We start from the raw sequence: 25,048 nt of genomic DNA, 5'->3' as shown, positions 1-25,048 counted from the left end.
ATGCCTCACTCTGCCCAGTGGTCAGAATCCCAGACTGAGGCATCGGGAGTGGTTTATTTCAACTGTGAGCCCTTGTGTTTCTGGAATGGAGGTGTGGCACGAGGCCATCATGTGGGGCAGAGGGTGGTATGCAAGTGCCCAGAAAATATCAGTGTCTTTCCTGACTTTTAGCTGGTCTTTTTTTTTTTTTCTTCTTTTCAACAGAACTATCGTTATGGAAAGATACAGAACTGAGAAGTTGCTATTAATGTGACATAACTAATTAGTGATCTAAGGAACTTTGAAAGCACAGTGAGTTCTGTAGCAAGATGACGTTTACATTAAAAATGATACTGGGCTGGGGAAATGTACTAGACATGCAGTTTATATAAGGAAAGAACATCCTTCTCTCCCTGACATAGGTTCCTGCTGCTTTCAGAAAATAGTTGGGCTTTCTTTGATGGACAGGAGACTGGTTCACACCCCAGGCATAATGCTGTAATCAAGAATTGGCGTCTCTCCCTAGTTGCTTGTTATCTAATATTTTTCATAAAATGCGCTCATCAGGGAGTTCATTTCCCACAAACTAATGCATTTATCACTCTCATTCTGGCTGAAAATGGATAGTTGTATTATGCAGTAATCTGGTCATCTTTTTTATAGACCGTGATCATTATCAATTCATTTCAGACCAAGATTTATTGACTGTCTGTGAGTTAAAAATGTCCCCTGTTTGGAAATTGTATTTATCAGCCATGATTACTAAATCTTTGTAAATTTAAATAATTAAAAAAATCTCTTCTGGACTTACACAGTCCTTCAGGAAAACTGCACATCACTTTCTTCAAGGGGAGGCAAATGGAGATAGATTCCCTTATATTGCCCTTTATGTTTTAGGGTCAAGGACGTCTGCCTTTTATTTTTGTTTGTTTTTAATACGTATTTTTAGTAGATAATACATGCATATGGTATGAAATATACAAGTTACAAAATCACATACAGTGAAAATTAAGCCTTCAAGAAAATTAAACCACCCAGTTTTTCTGTACTTACCTAGAGATATCTCCTTATTATCAATATAAACTTCCAGAAATATTCAATGCATACCAAGAATATAAAGTATATGTAATATGTTTTTAATATGAGGGATAAAGCTTCTCCTTTCACTTAATAATAATTGTTGGGGATGGTGGTAACCATTGCTGCTCATTACTATTTCCACTTCTTTTGGCTAATGCAGTAGAAGGGCACTTTTCTAACACTTTGTATTTAAATGATCATGTGACTTGCTTTATCTGATAAAACATTATCAGAAGTGACAGGTCACTTCTGGGTAGAAGGACTTAAGAGCAGGTATGTAATTCTCTTTTTCCCTCTCCCCGCTGCTGTTATGATCATGATATTCTAGATGAAGAACCCAGGTCCCTGAGTAAGGGTATTATGGAGGAGAGCAAGCCCCCTGCTCCCAGGTCATGTGTTGTATGATTTAAAAAAAAAAAAAGAGTTTTATTGCATTAAGCTACTAGAGTATTAGGTATATGTTTGTTCCTGCAATATGACCTAGGCTATCCTGGGTGATACAGAGTATAAGCTTGAGTATTTTATTAATATGTACAGAGCTACCTCAGTCTTTTAAACAGATCCACAGTAATCTACTGTTTGGAGGTATTATAATTTACCTAACTAGTTGCCTCTTGATGGACATTTAGTATGTTTCCAATCTTTTGCCATTACTATGAAAATTATGTTGTTTTAGAGCTGGGTCCTTTTTGATTCTTCTTCTTTTTTTTTCCTTTTTTTTAAAGATTTTATTTATTTATTTGACAGAGAGATAGAGACAACCAGCGAGAGAGGGAACACAGGCAGGGGGAGTGGGACAGGAAGAAGCAGGCTCCCAGCAGAGGAGCCCAATGCGGAGCTGGATCCCAGGACTCTGGGATCACGCCCTGAGCCGAAGGCAGACGGTTAACGACTGAGCCACCCAGGAGACCCTTTGATTAATCTTCTTAGAATGAGGTGAGATCTTGAACCAGTTATTTGCAGGAGGGATGTGTGTGTGTCTTGTGCACATTGGGTGGAGATTGTGGGAGTCAGGTCATATTCAGGCTAGCAAGAATTCTTCCAGTTTCACAGTAACATTCTTTTTATGAGCTGGGGTGGTTGTATATAGGCTAATGCAGACCTTTACTTCCTTTTAGCCAACAAAAATGAGCAGCTGTATCTACCCTGCCTCATAGATAGCTTCCTACAAACGTGGCATGATTATTGATTTCTCATTTAGCTTTGAACCTCCCTCCTTCTCCTTGGTGTCACTCCTGATCCACAGAGCTTGTTCTAAATCAGGAATTATTTGTTTTCTCCATCTGTACATGTCATCTACAGCATGTGGGCTCTGCTCCTTTTGCTGAGATTTGTAGTGATGGGCATTCTCTTGCAGCATCTTCCTACACCCCTGTTTGATGCTCTCTGCATTTGGCAGTTCCTCCTCATATTTTGTATTTCGGGCTATGTATATAGTCTTCTCGTTTCATTGAAGATGTGGTTTGATTTGTATTTCCTATTGTCTTTGTTTTGGTGTGAGCTGGACCCATGCCGAACCCATGATGTGGCCAGGAAAGTTCATTGTAGTGTAAGCACCTGTCAGCTAGCTTTTTTGATTGTGATGTAAGTGCCTGACGTTAAGCTTTGATTGCTGATTGCGTCTGCTTCAAAGATATCTCTCTTGAATAAACACATTGCCAGCTACTCAACTAGATAAAGAGCCAGGCCTCCCCACTCATGAAGTTCCTTTTTTGTTAGAAAGCTCTGGTCAGCTGACCACTTGCTTTTCCCTTCTACTGCTATAATTCCTGCTCTTAGGTTTTACATTCACCAATAAAGAGTGAAACTGCAAAATCCTAGGCACCCTACCTGCAAGCCCCAATAAAAGCAGAACCCCAAGTTTCTCCCTGTGCCACCCTCCCTCACTCCAACCTCGTTGTGTGGCTCTGGGGGTGTTGTGTACCCTGTAGGACTTGTGAGCAACAAACCCTGTTTTTGTAAGTTCTGTGATGATGGTTGTTGATGAAGGCATCTTGTAATCATAACAACAACCACAAGAGCTGGTCCAGCCACAGCAACGGCTCCAAAACGGTAAAGGTCTATGGGGATTTGTTTCGGGTCCATGTGAGCACCTCCAGGCATTTTTAGCTGAAAGCACCTCTAACTACAGGCTGAGACTAGGACAAAACACTCTTGTAACTCAGTTGGAGTTATTACTTTAAACAGGATGACATTTGCGATTTTTGTAATAAAAAATCATGGAAGACCAACGATTTCGTTATGGCTCAACCTATTGTTATAGGAAGAGTTTATATTCATTGCAGAAAACTTAATGCTCTCTCTCTGCTAAACACAAGAGGCAGAGTAGCTCCTTCTGGCAAGTTGTTGTCTTGCCTGGGTGCCTTTCCGTCAGGAGGATTGGCATGACAGTCTCTTATTTGAAATCCCAGTCTTTGCTCTACTTGGCATGAAGCAGAGGAAAGGACAAAAATTGTAGTTTTTCATTCCTAAGCAACTGTGTTGACACCATGGCTTATATTTTCTTTAATTTCTTTCAAGACCAACTGTAATATCTTTATAGAGAGCATGTAAATTATTTGTTTCCAAATGGCAGCATTCCCTAAGTTACACTGTGCTTCTCACTAGAAATAGTTAAATAACAAATGCTGGAATCCTGCATGGGGGTGACAAGTAAACTTTTTTCATGGTGTGACCCAAGAAATAGCAAAATAGCAAATGACTTCTTCGTGGTGGTGTTTGTTTGTTTGTTTTCGCTGGCATCCTGTCTAGCAGTTTTCTTCCACCAGCTCACATCCAGGGGAAATGCTTTTAGTGCTGTGGTAGCAGTACCGACAAGAAGACGTTTCTGAGCCACACGGCAACTAATGTTCCAGCAGACGTTGTATACTCTGTTCAGCAGCTAGAAAAGACTGCGACAACTATAAGAGAATAAATACAGTTAATTACTCTGTCCTTGAACAAGTGGCCTCTTAGTGTTCTTGACCCTGATCACTTAAGTAAAAGATCTGTTAATTGGGGACAGTGACTAAGGAAAAGTGACATCAACTTTTGTCCTACACTCCCATTTCAGAGTTTACCTCACTTCTGCCCCAACTCAAGTCCACGGTCCCTGAGTTTGTTATAGTGGGCCTGTAGCAGCTTGGGGTGTGCTCCGTCTAGAGCCCCTCAGCATCACCGTTCCTGAACTGCTTCTTACTGCAAGACCTGCAACTCCCTGTGCCGGGCTTTCTCTGGCTCCCAGGAGCATGCTTGGCCCTTACACGGGGCAGACCAGAAATGCTGGAAAATTAACACTCCTGGGAGCAGCCTACAATCAGTGACAAATGGGAGCTGGTGGCTAAATACCCCAGAGTCCTTGCCCTTGAGGTGGGCACACCCTGAGGTGAGTTCTGTGAGTTTCCCAGAGTTCCCCAGTAGGATTTAGCACTTCCTGCTCATTAACATATCTTTCTTAGCTTCCTTTCCTTCTCTTTCTCATCTCTCCAATCCCTAATGGTGCTTCCTGGGATCACTTCCCAAACTCCTTGTATTCAATCCTTGTCTCAGGCTCTCCCTCTAGGAGATTATCTTATAATTCTAGAGGCCAGAAGTCTGAAATCAGGGGTTGGTTGCTTCTTGAGGGGTCTGACGGAGAAGTTGTTCCATGCTTCTCTCCAAGCTGCTCGTTGCAATCCCTGGCATCCCTCGGTTTGTAGGTTCTTCATTCCGTTCCTAGTTTCCATCTTCAGGTGGCATTCTCCCCTCTGGATCTGTGTGTCTTCTCCTCTTCTTATACAGACACCAGTCATATTGGATCATGGCCAATCCTAGTCCAGAATGAACTCAATTTGATGACATCTGCAAAGACCTTATTTCCAAATAAGGTCACATTCACAGGCACTGAGAGTTAGAGCTCCAGCATATTTCTGAAGGGACGCAATTTGGTCTGCAACATCTGGAGACCATGTAAGAAACTAACCCAAGATGGATGTTCCCCCAGGATGATGCTTGGCCTTCTTGAGATCTGCCTCTCCTCATTGCTTCCAGAACAATCACTAGGAAGGATTACCTTTCCGCATGGCCCGAGTAGGGGCAGACTTTCTCTGTTATGAAAAGCAAAGGATTATTCATCAAAAGAGCTGTAGGGCAGGGTTCATATATAGCAGCAAGAACAAAAAGATTAAGTTTGGGAATTGATCTTGATGGTTTGGACCATAAGGCTGATATGAGACAGTGTTTGACATGGTGCAGAATTTAATAAATTGGCAAGGGTATCTTGGAGCCAGTCTTCACATGCTGATGGGATGGGCTCTTGAAGTATGGAAACTGCATCAGCATCCAGTAAATGAGTTAGACATGCTGGAACAGCCTTGTGGGTAATGAAGAAAGGGGTCAAAGGCTCAGAAAGCTGCTTCTGTTAAAATAAGAACTCTATTGTGGAAATAGAACCAGATAATTAAAGAATGAGACAATTTGGGCAAAATTGGTCAGAGACTTTTCTATTTCACTAAAGTTTCCCTCAATTCATTATTGTGGAGGATTAGAAATAGTACCAAAGACATATTGTAATTAGAGCTGTGTATTCCTCAAAACTCTATTTATAGAATCAGAAAAACCGCCCTGTATGCCCCTGCTGGTGGGGGTCTATGTCATGGCACTGAGATCTTCCAACTCTTTTAACTTTCTTAATTTTTATTTTATTAAAAAAATTTTTTTTCCTCCAACTCTTTTTAGACGATTTAGAGTCAGAGGAGTTTTGCAAAGTTCTGTCAGCCCCTGTAGCCCCTGAAATGTGAGGTGATCTCTCTTAGCTACCATCTTGGGATCAGGAGAGATGTATCTATTATCTACCTGTGCACGGCGGATCCCTAGTAGAGACCTGTGGGCAGGAGATGCCAGGTCAATCAAGTGTCCAGCTTCTTGAGCTCACAGCCACAAAATCCACTTGCCATGCACACATTTCCCTGCACACATTTCCCTGCATTTTCAGATGCTTTTCAGCTTCCTCCTAAGCCCTGAGTTGAAGGCAGCTGCTTGGCTTTCATCACACACGCAGATGCATTTATTAAAAACTTTATTCTGACCTCTATTAAGTGTTGTATTTATAATTTAGTATAGAGAATCCTATTCTCCAGGAATAAATGAATAGGAGATCATAATCTGCTTTTCAATTGTGACACGGGATCTTCAGTTACAGCACATGTGGCAGTTGTTGTGGAGGGAAAATTAGTCCCTACTGTGAGAGGAAGGAGGTTGCTGCCTGTAACAGCTGAACCACCAGGCCTGGGAAATGCAGCGACAACTTAATTGAACAATTGGTTCAGCAACTGATAGAGTTTTACATTTTCTCAACAAGACCATCAATTACCATAAAAACAGAACATACTGTTTCTCGAATCTGAAGGAATACATAGCAATTAGGGGATGGGATCTATTGTGTGCAGAGCTCAAAGGAAGATGAAACACAGATTCCGACGGACTTTATGGCAACTCAGTTCATTTTCTTGCAAGGATCCTCCTTGCAGAAATTGATCACCGCTTACTTACTGCTTTTCTGTGCCATCTAGAGAATTTGAGGTGATGCCTTTGACCCTGATACCCTCTTGCCCAGTTCCCCTCATTCAGCTTGCCACACTTATTCTTAACTAGGTGACTCCCACACGGAGGCTGCTAACCAAAGCCTCAGGCAAGATGCTGCCTGCAGAGCTCTCGTCATGAGCAAGTGGAAGCACTGAATAAGCAGCAGGCAGTGCTCTGAGACCAATGGCGCTGAAATCTCAATGGTTTCTAAGTTGTCTGGAAGGGCCAGCGCTGTCGCACCTGTCGCTGGCAGTTCAGTGAACATTTAGCACATAACTCACCTGTCAACTAAAATGTATACTAAATGTACATAATTATTTAGATTAAGATGAAGGAGGCTAAACACATAACCTTAAAAAGGACTCTGTTGAACTTGTGGATGGAGCTACAGAAGGCTGTTACGAGATAAGCAGATGTTTGGCTCTTTGTTACCATCCTCGATGACAAAACAGAATATTACCCAGGGCTTAGGCTTGTATGTATCCTCACGGCCAACTCAAATAACGATAGCCAACATTTATCAAATGCTTATTATATTCTTGGCACAGTCTGTTTTAGCAGTATCAATTTATTTAACCCTATGCCAAACCTGTAAGATAGATACGATTATTATCCACATCTCACAAATGAGAAGCTAAGTCAGGGTGGTGAAACGACATACCTGACCAAGCTATCGGTAAACAGAGAAGCTGGGATCTGAACCCAGCTCGCCAGCTCCAGGAGCTCGGGTGCATTCATTGCTACAACAATGCAGCTACCTCCTAGGTAATAGCGGTTCCTTTCGCTGTTTTTTCTGAAGTGATTTGCTCATGGTATTGTAGCACTGAGCTCAAAATACCAACGTTGTGGGGGTAATCCATCTGAGTTAGTTATTCTCTTCCAAACTTTCAACTGCACTGTTAAGGCTGGTTATCTGCTTCTTGTAAGAGCTACGGCGAGAGGGAAGGGTGGTTCAGAATGGCTCCACTTCCATTACTAGAAAAATGACTCAAATTGTATGCTCAGCGAGTGTGGGTAGGGTCAACTTTAACTTTGTATAAATCTCCTAATTCTCAAATTCAACAACTGAATGGAACCTTTCAGTTCTGTTCCTTCCATTTAATGGGAAGAGGCTGAAATCATAAAGGATCCAGTGCGAGATGAGAAAGGCATGTGAGACAAATAACAACTTCTAATTGAGAGAAGGCCTATCCCTTATTGGCTCGAGTGGAGAAAACAGCGAGACTGGATGAGGAGGGTAATAAAATTCCACGTATTAGGGTCTTAAGGGATTACAATGTAATACTCTCTTTTCCCCTACTCCAGTTCCAAATTGGGTGAAGGATCAAAGCAAGAGAAAGGCAGACGCCAGGAGCCAGTCTTGCATTAGATGAGCATTTTTACCTAGTCATTGGAACAGCAGCCCAGATGCAAGTCACCTGCACCTACAGGCTCCTTGCCGTGCTCCTAGGAGAGCAGCCCTCAAGACACCTGTCTGCAGTCCAGCAGGCTCTGAATGAGAACCCAGGAAGGGTTGAGTGGTGCATGCCCAGTTCATTTTTCCAAACGTCCCCGTCACATGGGGAGGGAGTAAGGAGCAGGATGAGTGACCAGCAGTGTTAGTGTAGCTGGTGTTCTTCTCAGTGGGCACAAAAGGAAATGAGGAGGGGACAACCACTGATGATCTTTGCTAACCCTGGTCAAGGTTTGCATATATGGTAATACGCACAGTCAAATAGTAGGGGGATGATTACACATTCAGTAAGACTATAACACAAGAATGTGTAACAGCCACAAACGTTGGAGGGCTGACAGGCCTTTTGATGTCCTCCCCAGTGGGGTCTAGCAGTGATGCTCTGAGCATTACATAAAGAGTTGTGTTAGTAGAGGGGAAGATGCAATGGTCCAAAACTATTGTTTTACAAGAGAAAAATAATATTTCACTTTTTTCCTCCTTTCCAATTTTTGGAAACTGTGGAGGCACAAGTGGAAGATTTTGAAATAAGATCATGTACCAAATGCCCAGTGGAGGACAAGCCATTTAAAAAAAAAATGTTCCCATAGGTCTTTGATGGGCTAGAGTTGATTGGCCAGTTTAGATCCTGAGGAAGATGCCCTGAGAAGGTATTTGGATTCTTCTGCCTTGTGCATGAAGTAGAGGATAGGCCCAGATTCGTTACCTGGGGAATTTGGGGTTCCTTGTGAAAATACTGTTGCAGTTTTATAATTGTTATTTCTTATTTTTTAAATACTTATTTTCCCAAAACTCTGTAGTAAGCTTGTCTGTAGATATTTTAGCTGATTCCTAGGTGTGCTACAGAAGAGTTAGTGGTGAGAATTGACATGTTCCACAAGACCAATTGTCGAGACAATACAGGGATATTGAAATTAACACGGTTCTGCACAAACTGTAGCAGATCCGTATGCTGTTTTGTTGATTACACAGAGCTGGGTTTAGAGCTACCATGGTGAGAATGGCTAAGAGAAGAGAGTACTGTCATAGCCTAACCCCTCTGTGCTTCAGGTTCCTGTTTACAAAACCAATGCCTATCTCCGCAGGTGTCTGATGTTGTTTAGAAGAAGGGAATACTATAACATGAGGCTTCCCTAAGGTAGCATAGAAAAAGACTCTATAAATTTTATTTTATTTTTAAAGATTTATTTATTTTAGAGAAAGAGAGAGAGAGAGCAGCAGCAGCACATGAGCCAGGGGAGGGGCAGAGGGAGAGAGAATTTCAAACAGACTCTGTGCTCAGTGTGGAGCCTGACTCGGGGTTCCATCTCTTGACCCTGAGATTGTGACCCGAGCTGAAATCAAGAGTCAGATGCTTAACTGACTGAGCCACCCAGGCACCCCAAGACTTTATAAAGTTTAAATGGTAATATTAAAACATTTGGCTTTGGACACTTCTTTGGGGGTGATTATCTCTTTTTGAATGTCCTATCTTACTGCTCTAGATGTGTCTTCTTCCTTAGGCCCCCCTTTTAGGCCGTATGCAAGGATACCAACCATTGTCATCCTCCACATATTTTTTTCCTCACCTCAAGAAACCATATATGACAAAGCTGTGGTTAGCAGTTCCTCAGTGAGCTAGGCAGGTTCCTATTCCTTATCGTATCACCAAGAGTATTTATTTAAAGGGATTGTCTACATTGTCATATATTGCTTCTTGTTTGGATTTGTGGGCATAGATGTACACATTACACCAGCACTCCCTTCTGCTCATCATTTTCCTTTTGGGGGAGTTGATGGAATATTGCACATTGCAAAAAGAGAACTCCCGTGTTGCAGTCTCCTGCTCACAGCATGAAACCTGCCAGAATAGGAAATGGAACGCCAGGCTGTTGTGGTCCAGGGTATGGGAGGAAGCTCACCACAGCCATCCAGCTTGGTCCCGAGACCCTGATACACAGAGCTCTCCAGCTAAGAGACTGGGCATTTTCATTACATTAGCCCTTAGGTTTATGCAGCTATGTTCTTAATCTCATTTTGACTGATAACAATTTAAAAAATGTTGGATTTACAAAAAATTTTTTTCCGTATTTTATTGGATCCCTCAATGACTCTAGGACATATTTATCATCATTTTATGGGGCTGGAGGCGGGGAGGAACAGTGTTTCAAAGAAACGAATCCAAAAACGATATAAGCCAGTGAGTGAGGAAACCAGGACTAGAATTCAAGTTTTCTGATTCCAAATTCTGCCACCTTTTTATGAAAGCCACCTCCTCCCTTAACATGATGATTTTAAGTAAACTGAAGTGTTAGGCCATGTTCAATTTCTAAGAATGGATAATGGATACTTTATTATTATTATTATTATTATTATTATTATTATTATTATTATTCCTAAGTAGGCACAACATGGGGCTGGAACTCAAGACCCTGAGATCAAGACCTGAGCTGAGATCAAAAGTCAGACACATAACTAACTGAGCCACCCAGGCACCCTGATAATGGATACTTTTTCAGCACATAGTATGTTCCAGGTGTTATGTTCAATTATTTCACTGAGTTCCCACACAAAACCTGTAAGCCATGCACCATCATCATCCCCATTTTACAGATGAAGAGATAAATAACCTAACCGAAGTCACCTGGCCTATAAATTGCAGAGCTGGGATTTAGACCCCAGTCTTGGACTCTGAAGTTCAAGCTCTTAATTACAGCATTATGTTGCCTCCCTAAGATCTGGTTTAATCTCGATGACATTGAGAGTCGCCTTTGTAGCCAGTAAGTGAGAAATTGGAGGGTGGAGTGCTCTAGGTGCCTGGAAAACACAGTAATGGATCCTTGAAGAACTGGAGAGCAGGCAAGGCTGTCTCACGCACATGTAATCTGATCTGCCGATGCAGGAAAGTATGTGATGTACTGTCCCGGGGCAAAGCCCAGGAACATTCAAAGACTTCTAGCTTTTACTGTTGGTTCTGTAAAAGGCAATTAGAAGACAGAAAAGCTGCTTAGGAAGCTATAAACTCATGAGCTGATTTTAAAATGACCAAGGACAAGTTGCCATGTCTGAAAGTAGATAGTAATTCAACACCTCTGATTAGCTATTTCTTTGTATCTTTGTAGTGCTAGAGAAAATAACAATATATATATATATATTTTAGGATTTAAAAATTTAAAGTATTGTCTTGGATTGTATTTTGTATCTGTGTGATTTTTTTTTTTTTTTAAAGTGAAGTTGCTGCTTTTACTCCCAATACAGTCTCATTATTATAGCAACAAAGAGCTTCAGCACTAAGATATTTTCTTGCTGTCTCTTAGCAATGACACTTGCTGTGGGAAAATTTCTAGGGAGCCTAAATTACAGTGAACCTGGGAAAAAACATATGATTTACAATTTTTATTTTTATTTTTTTTACCAACTTGAAAATGTTGAGAAAGTGCAAATCCCACATGTATTGGTTCAGTCTGGCCTCTGCTCTGAACTCTGCCTTGGGTTCTTGACATTAGCATGTCATGATGCACCTGTTTGATCAAAATTGGTGTTGCAATTATGTTTTCAAGTGTCCAAGAAGGTAGGAGAAGCATTTTGCTTTAGAAAATTATGAAATACACGTTTTCACTGTAGGCTGACTGTATGATTTATTGTGCAAGCTAGGATGCTTTTGCGAGCGAGAGGGCACCACGCTTAGTTCCACCAGGACAACAGCCTAGATCACAAGAGAAATGAGACACATGGTCACCCAGAGTTCCCGAGTCATGCTTTGTAAGGAAGAGGTTAGATAAGCCAAATACCATTTGTTCTCCTGGATTACCTGCCCCGCCGGCCCTGTGGTTTTTGTTTTTTCAGATGAGCCACACAGTTATCTAGGGATCATCCGGATACAGACATAACCTTGACTGTTCTGTCACCCTGACATCCTGGCCAGGTCATCCTGGCTGGGCAGTTTGCTTCATTGACACACCCTGTGGAGTAGCCGTCACCTAGAGGGTGCTGCTTAAAGAGCCAGGGCCCGTGGGCAGCACACTGTACCAGCTCAGGGAAGTCACAAGTCACAGCCTCAACCCTTGGTGCTGCTCCTTTAGAGACGTGCAGATGTAAAGAAATGACTTTCCTTCTGTGAACCTCAGTTTTCCATTCTGTGGAATGGGAATAATGATAACACTCACTCAAGCTATCTTTGGGGTTTGTTGTGAGGACCAATAAGTCGAAGTACATGGTAAGCAATAGTATTATACAGATGTTGGTTATTAATTTAGTGTTGCTTTTACTATTAACTAGCTGAGGAACATAGGGCAAGCCATTTCACCTTTCCATACCTCCTTTTTCTTTATCTGTGGAGAGAGGAGAATTATATCTATTTCTGGAAAGGATTGATTAAATATATAGAGTACTTCAAATAAACATGAATTAGCTTCTCTTTAAATTGCACTCTTTCTGGAACTTTGTACCTGAGTGATAAATGAACTCTTCTCAGTCTGGTTGTCAAGGAGATGAGCTCTTACTGTCATAAATGCCTCGCTTCGGGCAACGGAACTCCAGTCAACTGTGTGGACCACTCTGGAGGCTCCCAGGCAGGAGTGTGGATGCTGCCTGGTACAGGAGGATTCAGGGGACGGGCTCAGGAGTGGCAGACTGTGAGCCTGCCAAGAAACAGCACAGGGAGCGCCTTCCCTCACACTGCTAAAAATACTGCCGGGAAAGTAATTTCTCTGGTCCTATTTTAGAAATCAGAGACAGATCCACCATATTCATGTTTGGATCCTGGTCAGCCTTCTGGTTTGAGTTTTAAATTTCAAGAGAGGAGAGTTAAAACAATCTGTGTAGTTTCAGAATAAAAATTTGAAAATACTGTTAAAGAAGATATGTGTTGGACATTATTTATGTAATTACTAGCAATTTTTTTAAAAGATTTTATTTATGTGTTTGAGAGAGAGAAAAGTACGAGCTGGGGGATGGGGAGGGGCAGAAGGAGAGGCAGACTCCCCGCTGAGCAGGGAGCCCAAAGCAGGGCTTGATCCCAGGATCCTGAGATCATGACCTGAGCCAAAGGCAGACACTTAACCAACTGAGCCACCCAGGAGCCCCTTTATTAGCAGGTTTTTTTTTTGAAGGCTTTATTAGAGATATTCAAGATGTATTAGTGGAAAATCCTTTCAGTTGTGTACTTGTTTGTGTAAGTCATTGATTTTATAGATATCTAAATTTATTTTTTACTTTAGATTTATAGGGGTGCCTGGCTGGCTCAGTCAGTGGAGCACCTGACTCTCGATATCGGAGTTGTGAGTTCAAGCCCCATGTTGGGTGTAGCGATTACTTAGAAACAAACAAACAAACAAAATCTTTAAAAAATACATTTATAAGAGGCTGTTTTCCTCTTTGTCTTCCTTTTTTTCTTAATTATCCCTTCCCTTCTTTTTCCAACCATCCTCTTCCAAAACCTTCCTTCCATTCCCTTCTTCTCCCACCTCCTTCCTTTCTCTCAGTGACCATTTGACACTAAGATAGGAACCCTCTCTGTCCATATATGACAGTTAGTGTATCTCTGATGAGTTCGGTCTGTCTTTGCCTCAGTCTTTCCCCATGCCTTCTCTTCACTCTCATAAACATTTACTGATTAGCTACTTGTGTATAACACCATATCAGGCCCTATGAGAGGGGTGGGGAAAACACAAAGATGAACAGCACATGATTCTCCCTCTCAAAGGATCCTACAGTGTAGTGGGAAAGACATTAAGTTTGAAACCGAACCAATAAGGAAACACACTGGCAGAATGGGGGGAACATCAAGTGTGGAAGCAGGTCACTTTACCAAAAATCAACTTGCCAAAATCATTTTACCAAACGACCAATATGCTGAAAGGCCAGTGCTCTGAAAATCAATTTGCCATTGGCCTAGAGCTGCTGATTATTGCTCAGCAGAAATCATTTACCCTAAGGTTCCACAACCTTGGTGTTAGGTATTAGGAGAGGGGCCACTTTAAAGTCGAAGACTAGGGACATAGCTATGGTTGAGGGTCCCCTTGAATCTGGCCACGGGAGAGCATTTTGTATACAAAGTTGCAGTAATCAGAAGCATGGTTTGCTTAAATAACAAGGATTACTTTTCATCTCACTCTTGATGTATCAGTCGTGGTTTGAACAGGAAACAGTTGGCACCCACAAACTTGGAAATCTGAAGATAGTCCAAGAAAGAGACCTTTTTCAGGCATGGGCAGGGTTAGAGAAACCAACAAGGAATAGTGCAGTGCCCTGGGGAGTGGCAGTTAGCAAGGGAAGGGAGTCATGGCCACTGGAAGCTGGGAAGGCTGGCTATGTGGATGGGGCCACCCAACCGGAGAAGGGGTCTGTTGTGGTCACAGCTCACTTCTCATCTCTTCCAGTTGCCTTGCATGGGCCAAACCCAACTGTAAAGCGAGGAAAAGAATCTCTAGAGACAAAGATGGGGGCAGTGGGGGTGGGGTGGGGGAGTGGATTGAGAGGGCATATCCAGTTATAAGTCAATAATCTGGCACCAAATTACTATTTTGTTAAGCCAAGGAAGAACATGTTTGCCATTTCAGAGTCAACGTCACTCCCTAAGTTCCTCAGTAGTACATTTATTAATTAAGCATTGAAATGCACAACAGGGTGCTGATTGGTTTTAGCAAGAGAAATTTCAGTAACTCACTGTGTAGGTGGATATGGCAAACAGTTTTTGAGTAGATCTCTGTTCAGAAAAAAGTCATTTGAGTGAAAATCTCTAGTGTGCTTACTGCAAGGCCTTTTTGAAAGGTGTCACAGAATCTTTCATTTGGCTTAATTAACAAGATAGCTCTGTAGAGCTCTCAGAGTCCGGTGGACCAGTTTGCATCAGGTGCCCTAGACTTATCACAAAGGCCCAAAGGGGTTTGGGAGAAGGCCGGGGCGCACGGTGGCTGAGGCTGGGAGCCTGCTGGCTTGATTCCGCTTTGGAGAACAGTGCCTCAGCATGTGAGTCTGAAGCAAGAGAGCTGGTTAGAAAGCAAGGTTTTAGGGAGCTAACTCAGACCATCACTTCAGCAGTAAACTGCTGTGGGCACCGGACTGTGCAGGACTCGTGTTCAACAGTGACATCGTGTGGCAGGCCGAAGCATGGTATTCGTAGAAACTATCACTTTTCTACTTAATTCACTTCCTGTGCATTAAGTAAATCCCTGAAATTCTTAGGAATCTCAGAGAAGAGGGAAATTTTAGAGTTCTTGGGAAAAAAAGATAGATGGGGTTTGAGAGGTTAATTAGAATAACAAATGACACGATTTGATTTGTATCTCAAGTTGGTCAGGTAGATCGTGCTGGCGATAAGAGACTATCCAAAGATCGAAGTTCTGTTCACCGCTGGCTAGATGTCGCAAGTGTCTTTTTTTAGGCAGAGGCAGGAGCAGTGGTTAAAGTGGGAGGAAGAAGGAATAAGATTAATTTATACTACTTATATTTTCTCTGTGTTTATGGCCTTTATCCCAACACTGCCATGGCTTTGATTTAGAAGGTTCAGAGATGAGGACAAAGGCAAAATATCATCCTGGGGTGATTTGTGACCCAAAATAAATTTGGGACTTTTAAGGAAATTCCTTGAAATTCTGTATTTCCTCCTAATCTCTCTCATACAACTTTGAGCCTGGAAAGGAGAATTGGAGAAAGGTGCTAGATTTCAGTGTGTTTAAGAGAGAATATTGAAAGTGTAACTTGTTTATTGATCCGTATGAACTTGGTAGGATATGGTTTTTTCCCCCAGTAACTGCCTTCCAGCTGTTCAATGTTGGATCTCTGCTTCTGCCTGTACAGAGCCCATGAAAACATCTTAAGCAGAGTCAATAACTTACCAATCATTTTCAGTCATTTAAACTACGGACGGCCTAATCTAATTTAAAGATGAATCTTCTAGGGCCCCTGGGTGGCTCAGTCGGTTACACATCTGCTTTCAGCTCAGGTCATGATCCCAGGGTCCTGGGATCGAGTCCTGCTTCAGGCTCCTTGCTTGGTGGGGAGTCTGCTTCTCCCTCTCCCTCTGCTGCACCCCTTGACTAGTACTCTCTCTGTCTCTCTCTCAAATAAATAAAATCTTAAAAAAAAAAAAAAGATGACTCTTCTAGTCAATTTGAATCTCTGCCCACCCAGCCAGGCTTTGGATCGGGGACTTGGAGAAGGGGGAGGGGTGGGTCTACTTTCTCATTTCTCCTCTGAATCCCACAGTGGAGGTGTGTGCACATGTGAGCCACTGGTCTGGTTCCAGGACCTCCCCTCCCTCTACTCTTTTCTAGGCTTTAGCTTCTCCCATATATTGGGGAAGAGAAATGGAGGGATGGCTGGGTTTGCCTTCCACAGCAGGAGCCTGTCTGAGGAGGGAGGCCGCCCTGGTTTTACTCTGGCTAAGTTGGCTTTCCGTGCTGCTGGTGGCTTTACTCACTAGGGTAGTCTCTGCACAGTTAAGTCACATGCCATCCCCATCCAGTGCTGAGAGGCCAGCTATGTCTCTCTGTGGTCCATGACAGTGGTCCACACCCTTAAGCATCTTTCTGGGTGGGAAATCCCTACATCCAGGTCCTTCGGGGCACATCCATGGCTTGTGCTCCCTCTCTGTCCTTTGTACTCCTTTCTGTGGGGTCCCAGGAGCTGCTGAGGTTCTTTTCCTCACCCTTCGAAGGCTACAGGGATCTGGAATAGGGGGCAGGGCTGCCCCCATCTTCTTTCCAGGCTCATTACTGTCCCCATGATTCCATCTCATCATGTTGTTGCAGGTAACACCCCCAAAACATTCATCTTTAGAAAGCTCTGGAAGAAAAGCTGGCTTTCCTTTCTAAATTAGGTGTGTTTCCAAATGCTAAGGGACTCATGTGAAGCTCTTTCTCAAATTTATCACTGTCTCCTTTGCTCTGATGGAAACATGAGGTCATCCTGCTGATTTTCCAGCTCAGCTAATGCCTACCCACTTCTCCTTCTTACCGGCACCCACAACTTCGTAGGTAATTTCACTGGATCCCCTTCCCTTGGGGATGGAGGGCCTCAGGAGGTAGGGGAACAGTTTGAGAAGAAGGGGATCTTTCCTCAGCATTCAGAACTGTCAGGGCAAATTGGAAGGAACTGAACCTCACAGAAAATAAATTATTGAAGGGAGGAGAGCTTCAAGCAGGTGCTGAGCCGGTCTTGTAGCTATGCCTCAAGCACTGACGAACAGGGACAATTTTAAGTATAGCCAGTTTCTGTCTTTCAGTCCCCTCACCCAGCTCCCAAAGGACTTGTGTCTTAATCCCTGGGTGGGGGTGGGGAGAGCTTTTTGAATAACAAAGAAAGGAGGAGCTGTTTCTACACAAACTCTCTTTGAAACATTGAGAGTACAAAGTTGCATTGTTTTGAGAGCGCGTCACAGAATGACAAAGGGGCCGAGAGGCGTCTGCACCTGGGCGCTGGGTGTGGCGTGACTGGAGTACTGCGAGCTTTGGCACTTGGGCAGCTCCTGCCCGTCAGTGGTGCCTCTGTTCTGGCAGTGGTCCCCAGCACTACTGATTCTTGAATCGCAGCAGGAGGAGATGGCCTCTCTAGTGACAAGGAGGGGCATCCAAAGCTTTGGAAGCCACGGGAAATGGTGCCCTTACCCTCAGGTGGGGGCAGAAGCAGCATCTAGTGTGAGCTGTATTGGTTGACACAACACAATGGATTTGCTCTGTAGGGGAGGAAAGCTAATTTTCCCTCTACCCTTTGGAAGGTTCTTAGCTGAGACCCCGGTAATAAAAGATTAACAAGAGAAAAACGAACTGAAGTTTACTAACATGTAATACCTCATGTATACCCGGGAGATACCCAGGGAAAGATGAGTAACTTGTGAGGTGGCTTGGAGTTCAGGATTAAAACCCATCTATTTTTAAAATTCATTTTTACTACTTTTATTTTTTCTTCCAGGTTTTATTGAGGTATAATTTGACATAAGCTGTATAAATTTAAGGTGTATGACATAATGAATTGACATATATACATTTCAAACTGATTACCACAATATAAATACCATTTTAATAGGGAAAAGGAAGGGGGGATGTAGGCCTCTTAGGGGAGACTAAATGATTTTTAGGAAAGAAACGTGGGCCCTTGGAAGAATAGATGGGCAGTATGATAGTTTGTGACGAAGTTTATGTGTGCTATCCGCATCTAGCATCCTCTCCTGTGATAGGGGTCAATCTTTCCTAGTTGGTAAAGCTCTGGGGAAGGGCATTCATGACAATTTAGTTCCTTTGGGGGGATTGGTCTTTACGGCAAAGAAGGGGGAGTTCAGAGGAAGCCCTTCCTTGCATTTGCTGGTCTTCAAGTTCTGATAGCTCAAAATAATCCACTTTATCAAAGCCACATATTCGGAGGTGGCATGTCCTGAACTTCTGTCATACTTCAGGGTGGCAGAGTCTCTATTCCTTCAGGTACATCGCACCAGCGTTGATGCAGGCCAGCGGACACCCACACAAGGGCCATCTCATGCCTGAGTGGGACACTCACATCACAAAAGCAGAGGGCCCCAATGCTGCCTGAGCAGGGGAAGGGGGATAGGTTTGTGATGAGTTGTTCTTGATAACTGCAAGGTCTAGAAATAATTGCAGGGCAGAGGACATTTTCAGGGAACTGGAGTTTCCAAGGTGTAGAGCGCTGTTAAGTGGGTCACATGTATAGGTGAAGGTGATTGACAGTGGAGTTAGCGCCACACATGAAGAGACTAGGTAGTTTTACATACATATATATAATATATATATTAAAAAATATATATATAATATATGTTATATATAATATATATTATCTATATAATATATAGATAATATATATAATATATAGATAATATACATATATTATACACAATATACATATATGTATATAATATATATACACACACATATATATGGATATGCTTATAACTTATCAAGGGAGGAGGAGACAGAATGGGGTAGTTTCTGAAAACAGTTTCTGAAAGGAGAAGTTCTGGAGATTTGTCATAGATAAATAACCCAATGGGCAGTGGTGTAGTGGGTGACAACTGTTGGTAGAAATTCAACATCTAAAACTCCTTCTGAGGTTATTTTCTGGGAGGTGTATTTTCTTAAGGCAGGGAATCAACAACCTCTTTTTAACTGGCTTTGTGCATTTGGCTCAGTAGACTTGAACAACCAAAACAAAGCAACAAACCCAGAACTCATAGCTTTGGCACGATGTCCCTTCGATTCTGTAGAGGCACCTGCTGCGGAAGTCACAGCCTGGAGCTCACACTGGCTCACAATGGTCCAACGCAACTGAAAAGGCAGGACTGGTTTGCACAGGGAAAAAAGTATCCAAGAGATACTTGTAGATACTGTCGCACAGTATCTGAGGAATTTGGGAGAAATCACATGCTGCCAGGAAGAGGGGCTAAACATGCACGTTGAAAATAGCTTGGAAACCTAAGAGGAAGAATGGTGACACTTAGAGACAGATGTGATAAAACTTCTCCACAATTATATTTTCTTTAGAACTACTGGGAAAAAATTGTATTTTAAAAATAAAATTTAAACAGGGTTAAATGAAATAAGAAAATACTAGTTTTGAGCAGTCCTGAAAAAACTTGTCCATGGGTCTGGTCTAACAGGATGGTGAAAAAAAAGCAGATGTGAAGGTAAATTCAAATTTGAATTTCCTTTAATTTGACAATAATATCAAAATCCATGGTAAAAAACAAATCAGATGCTGACTTGGGAGATCAGATTTGGATTAAGAAAAAGTATTTACTTTTTAAAAAATACATGTTTTCTATATCCTTCCCTGGTAATGAGGGTCTTAGAAACATTTTAGAAAAAGCCCGTGTGGGTGCTATTCACTACTTCGAAGTAATTTTTCTCCTTGTCTCAACACAGAATCTGCTTCTCTCTCCTCTGTTTTGTTTTTCCCACTTGTGTTTGCTCATGAAGTAAAAAACACTACCCGTAGCCTCTCAGTACTGAGCATCAGGTCATCTGGTTCCGCTTCCCCGGATTCCACCATAGCCAGATGTGGGGCTCCAGTCCTCACTCTCTCCTCCTCCCACCACCAGGAGCATCTTAGCTTTTGTTCCGTCTCTGCTCCATGTTTTCCTCACCCTGGTCCTTTCTGTTCCTTGCTGCTGGTTCATCTCTGTGTGGGGAACAGTTCATGGCACCCCTCTGCTCATAAACCTAGAGTGGCTGCTTCTATCCACGGAAAGAAACCCAACTCTTTGATCAAGAATGTAAGGTCACGGGGCGCCGGGGTGACTCAGTCGGTTAAGCATCTGCCTTCAGCTCAGGTCACGAGCCCAGGTTGGATCAAGCCCCGCATGGAGCTCCCTGCTCAGCTGGGAACCTGCTTCTCCCTCTCCCGCTCCCCCTGCATGTGCTCTCTCTCTCTTTCTGTCAAATAAATAAAATCTTAAAAAAAAAAAAAAGAACATAAGGTTCTTCCTTTCCACACTACACAGGGAGGGGTCCATGTGGTGGTCTGCATTCCTGTCATAACTTAAAGGAAAACTTTCACAATGTCCAGAGCCCTTGATGTCCTGCAAATGAAGGAGGATGTCCTCAGATTCCTTCCAGCAGGACCCACTTAGGTGGCACCAACCTTGACTTCCAAACAGAACAGTGAATCTACAGAAGGGAATGTGATGGCATCTAGATCATAAATCTGAAGAGAACCTGGAAGAGGCTTCTGCTGGCAGCTTGTACTATTGTTGCCATTGAAAACCTGGCTCCTGTCAATGTCATATATCCGGGGAGACTGGCCAACGAGCCGTGCTGAAGTGTGCTGCTGCTCCCGGAGCCACGGCTATAGCTGGCCGCTTCGTTCCTGTAGACGTCACTGCCCAGATCCAGGCAGCCTCCGGGAGCTGAGACTTCTGGTGGTTACTGATCCCAGGGCTGACCACCGGCTTCTCGCGGAGGCATCTTATGTTAACCTGCCTACCATTGCATGGGTAACACAGGCTCTCCTCTGCGTTCTGTGGACATTTCCATCCCTTTGGGCAACAAGGGAGCTCGCTCAAGGGGTCTGACGGGGTGGATGCTGGGCCCAGGAAGTTCTCCACTTGTGTGGACACCTGTGGGAGCTCACGCCTGATCTCTACTTCTACGGAGATCCTGAAGAGATTGAACAGGAAGAGCAGGCTGCTGCTGGAAGGGCTGTGACCCGGGAGGAATTTCAGGGTGAATGGACCGCTCCAGCTCCAGAGTTCAGGGCGACTCAGCCCCAAGTCGCAGACTGGTGTGAAGGCGTGCAGGCACCCTCTGTGCCCATTCAGCAGTTCCCTGCTGAAGATGGGAGCACCCAGCTGGCCACTGAAGACTGGTCTGCAGCCCCCACTGCTCAGGCCACTGAAAGGGTAGGAGCAACCACTGAGTGGCCTTACGCTGCTCTTCCACAAAGGCAAACAAAAGGGAAATAAACAGTTTCTAAAAGTTAAAAAAAAAAAGAAAAAGAGAAAGAAAGAATATAAGGTCCCCTATCGCTCCTTTAAGAATTTAAAGACCCATAAGATCCCTTTTCAGCCTCATATCCCACTGTCTTTCTTCACACAGGTTTAGCTCTGGCCCAAGCCCATCCATTTCTATGATATGCTGGCTTGAAACTTTCCCTGATTGTCACCGGGTAGAAGAAAATTCAACTTCTGAATTCTCACAGAACTTTCTTCATGCCCCTCTTCTATGGCCTTAGCCACATTTTATGTTATCTTATAATTTATAAGGAATGTGTTTGATCTCCCCTGGACAGCATCTGAGTGTGTCTATGCACCTGTGTCTGTCATCTTTGTACCCAATTCATTCATGCTTTGGACAGAGAGGTTCTTGAACAAATGTTTTAGATCAATTCTGCTGGGTGCAGCTGGGAATATTAGACCAAAACTAGGTTCACTGGTCTAACTCTGTGATAGAATTAAATCTTGGGTTAGTTTTGAACCTAATTTCTTGTTCAGATCTTTTATAAATCAGACCAAATATGGGATAGGCCTTTAGCTCTTAGAGCACCTTTGAAAGGACTGGGCTCCCTCAGGTTTTTCTTGTCCAAGCCCCAATTCAGAAAAGAGCATCAATGTCTTGACTGTGTTGGAGATCAGTCTGGGCTCTAGTGTGGGTGCCCCTTTGGATTTCACATGCCCTTTCTGAAAGCAATGCCTGTTACATATATGATGACAATGTTTGTATACTTCCTTTTAGTTTCTTTGCTACGCTGTGAGCCCAGGAATGGAAGTGAAGAGGCATGAGGAGGGGATGAGTAGGACAATAATACAAAGCCCAAACAAGTCTCACAAAAGAAATGAGAAGGGTTGGTAGATAAGCTCCAAATGGCCAGGACCATGTCATTTTCTTCAAGTGGGAAACTAGGGTCACCCTCTCTTTGGCGTGACTGATGACTTGTAGCCAATGTATTGGCAGCTTCTGGGTGCTGGGCTCATAGCTCTGTTCATCTCTCCCATTACGTGGTCAACTCCCCATTTCCAGTTTCTGCTGGTTTAGTCAGTGATCATGTATCTTTCTATCATCTAATTGATGCAAGGTACTAGAGTAGATATTGTAGGGGAATAAAGAGAAGTTTGTTATAGGCTCCGCCCTTTAGAAGTTTGTAATGTAACTGGGAAAGGAAGCATGTTTCAGGTTGAAATAGGCATGGGAAAAGTCAATAATATAAAATGACATTGAGTACATGACATAAACATAAGAGGAATCCGGCTACAAAATATTGGTGGTTCTGAGGATTAAAGTCACATACACAAAGGAACAGTATAAACATTGATTTAAGCCACTCTTCTTTAAGACATGACCCAATTCCCAGAAGTTTTTAAGCTTCTGTGAAGAACTCAGTAAATTGCAAATCGTTGATTCTAATTCATACTCTGGTATCTCTAGCCATCCAGCTCTAGGGCCTCTTTTCTAGGACTCAGTAAAATTGTTTGTAAGGCAACCCGAAGGATAAGAAATAGTAGGTCACTGAAGATTTTAAAAGTTATCTTATTTGGGTAAAAGTCTCAAAGTGTCAAAATACTAAAAATATTTTAGTGACCAAATGAACAGGTATCCATTCTTGCATATTGCAAATTAAATTAAACCTGAAACATTTACTTGTTTCTGGCCAGAAAAAGATCCATGCATGACTATTAATAGATGTAACAGTCTGGCATGAAGGCCATCCACCAAGAGGTACTAATTCTCCAGCAAGAATGTCCAAGGCGTTCAGTTGACTACCGAAATTAGAAAGGATTTTTTGAATTTAAAATGACTGGTACTTATGAAGGAGTCATAAAATCTATAAAAAGCTATCATTCATGCATCTTAATCAACAAACCAGGAAGCAGCAGCCGCAGCCTGAGTTCTAAACTTGGAAGCCCTAAGGGTTTGTGGTATGACTCTGGCTAGGATGGCTTCTCAGTATCCCAAAATCACTCTCTGAAATAGTGATACTAATATTACCTACCTCAGGAACATGGAGAACTGAGAAGAACTGAGACAAAGGGAGTGTTGTAATTATTAGTGAGTCTAATTCTGACATATTTAAAAGGAACCACAAATTTTGTTCGAAGGGAATTTGCAGACATCTGTCCTTTAGGAGTTAGGCATCCCAGTTTTGGATTGTCTAGCCCTACAATTTCACTGTGCTGAACATTTTTCTGTCTGTTTCCCTTAGTGAAATTTAGAACATGGCCTTAAGCTGAGTGCACACTTCTTTCTCTTGGAGATGGCTGTCCTGACATCTGTCCTTCCAGCTTGCCTCCAACTACCATTCTCTTCACCTGCTACTGACTTCACTTTTTTTGCTTTCCTGCCTGGATCTTCTTCCTCCTCCCACCCCTGAGTGATCCCAAGGAAAAAAGAATCCTCTGGTTTCTTGTTGTGGTCTTCTGCTACAAGCCTCATTGATCTCTTGGTCATGTTAGCTCTGCTGGGTCTCCATGGGACAACTCAGCTTTGCCTTTTCTCTCCTGACAGTTACACTAGCTGAGACCCTTTTGCTGTAGTTGAGAAAATTCAATAATTCAGAGGAACTTTCACTTAAAAAAATAAAAAGGGGGATAAGATTTTTTTAAAAAAGATAATGAATGTATAGATTCTAAAGATTTTATCTGAGAGAGTGAGAGAGAGAGTATGTGTGAGTGGGGTAAGGGGTAGAGGAAGAGGGAGAGGATCTCCAGCAGATTCCATGCGGAGTATGGAGCCCAACATGGTGCTCATTCTCATGACCCTGAGATCATGACCTGAGCTGAAATCAAGAGTCAGATACATAACCCGCTGAGACATCCAGGTGCCCCTCTATTTATAGATTCTAGAATTCAATCTTCACTTAACCACAGATTTGCTTAGTTGGCACAATTTCTGGATTTTCTTTTTGGATCCTTTTTCTTTGTGCAGGTCAGCCTGGGGTGGATGCTAGTCTTATCTGCCTGGCTTTTTGTCTCTTATGGATTCTGTTCTTAATCTTTTCTTTGTGAAGTCCCTCAGCTTAATTCTCTGATTTGTGGTTCTCAAGAGCTCAAGAAGTTCTCTTTTTTAAACAAAATAAACAAAACAAATAACAACCCAACACTTTTCTTGATTACTTACTTTAATCCAGGGCTGTGGTACCTGGTTTGAGCTTTGCAAAGAAAAGCAAGATAATTGGTGTAGTACCTCACAGTTTAGTGAGAAAGAGAGGGAGTACCTATAGAGTTGCAGTAGAATGGGGCAAAAACTTTTGGCAGGCATTTGACTTTATTTGGATTATCCAACATCCAGACCTCCTTCTGTTTTTGAGAATCTGCAATAGATTGCACCTTCATGCCAGGCAAGACCTTCCTTCACCTCACATAAACTATAGAAATTCTTTCCTGTCCCCAGCAGGAAAGATGCAGGCATGTGGCCATGCTCAGGCAATCTAATGCTCCTGCCTAGAATTTGGAATAGTAGTGGAAAGAGATAAAGATACAGGAACTGAGAAGTGTTTTTAAGGTGGTGGCCTCAGCACGAAGTCCAGTACATGCATTTACTAGTGTTCTCTAGACTTCCAGGTGTTGACACAAAA

At 42.7% G+C, this 25,048-nt stretch overlaps 1 pseudogene; it reads left to right on the top strand.

The window, feature by feature from the left end:
• Window positions 1-20,540: 20,540 nt before the first annotated feature.
• LOC123800489 (small ribosomal subunit protein uS2 pseudogene) lies at window positions 20,541-21,443 on the top strand (annotated as a pseudogene).
• Window positions 21,444-25,048: the final 3,605 nt, after the last annotated feature.

This window comes from Ursus americanus, chromosome 9, assembly GCF_024610735.1.
Source record: "Ursus americanus isolate L20-20 chromosome 9, mUrsAme1.1.p, whole genome shotgun sequence".
Taxonomy (NCBI): domain Eukaryota; kingdom Metazoa; phylum Chordata; class Mammalia; order Carnivora; family Ursidae; genus Ursus; species Ursus americanus.
The sequence above is the reverse complement of the archived record's forward strand: the minus strand, read 5'-3'. Positions and strand labels throughout refer to the sequence as shown.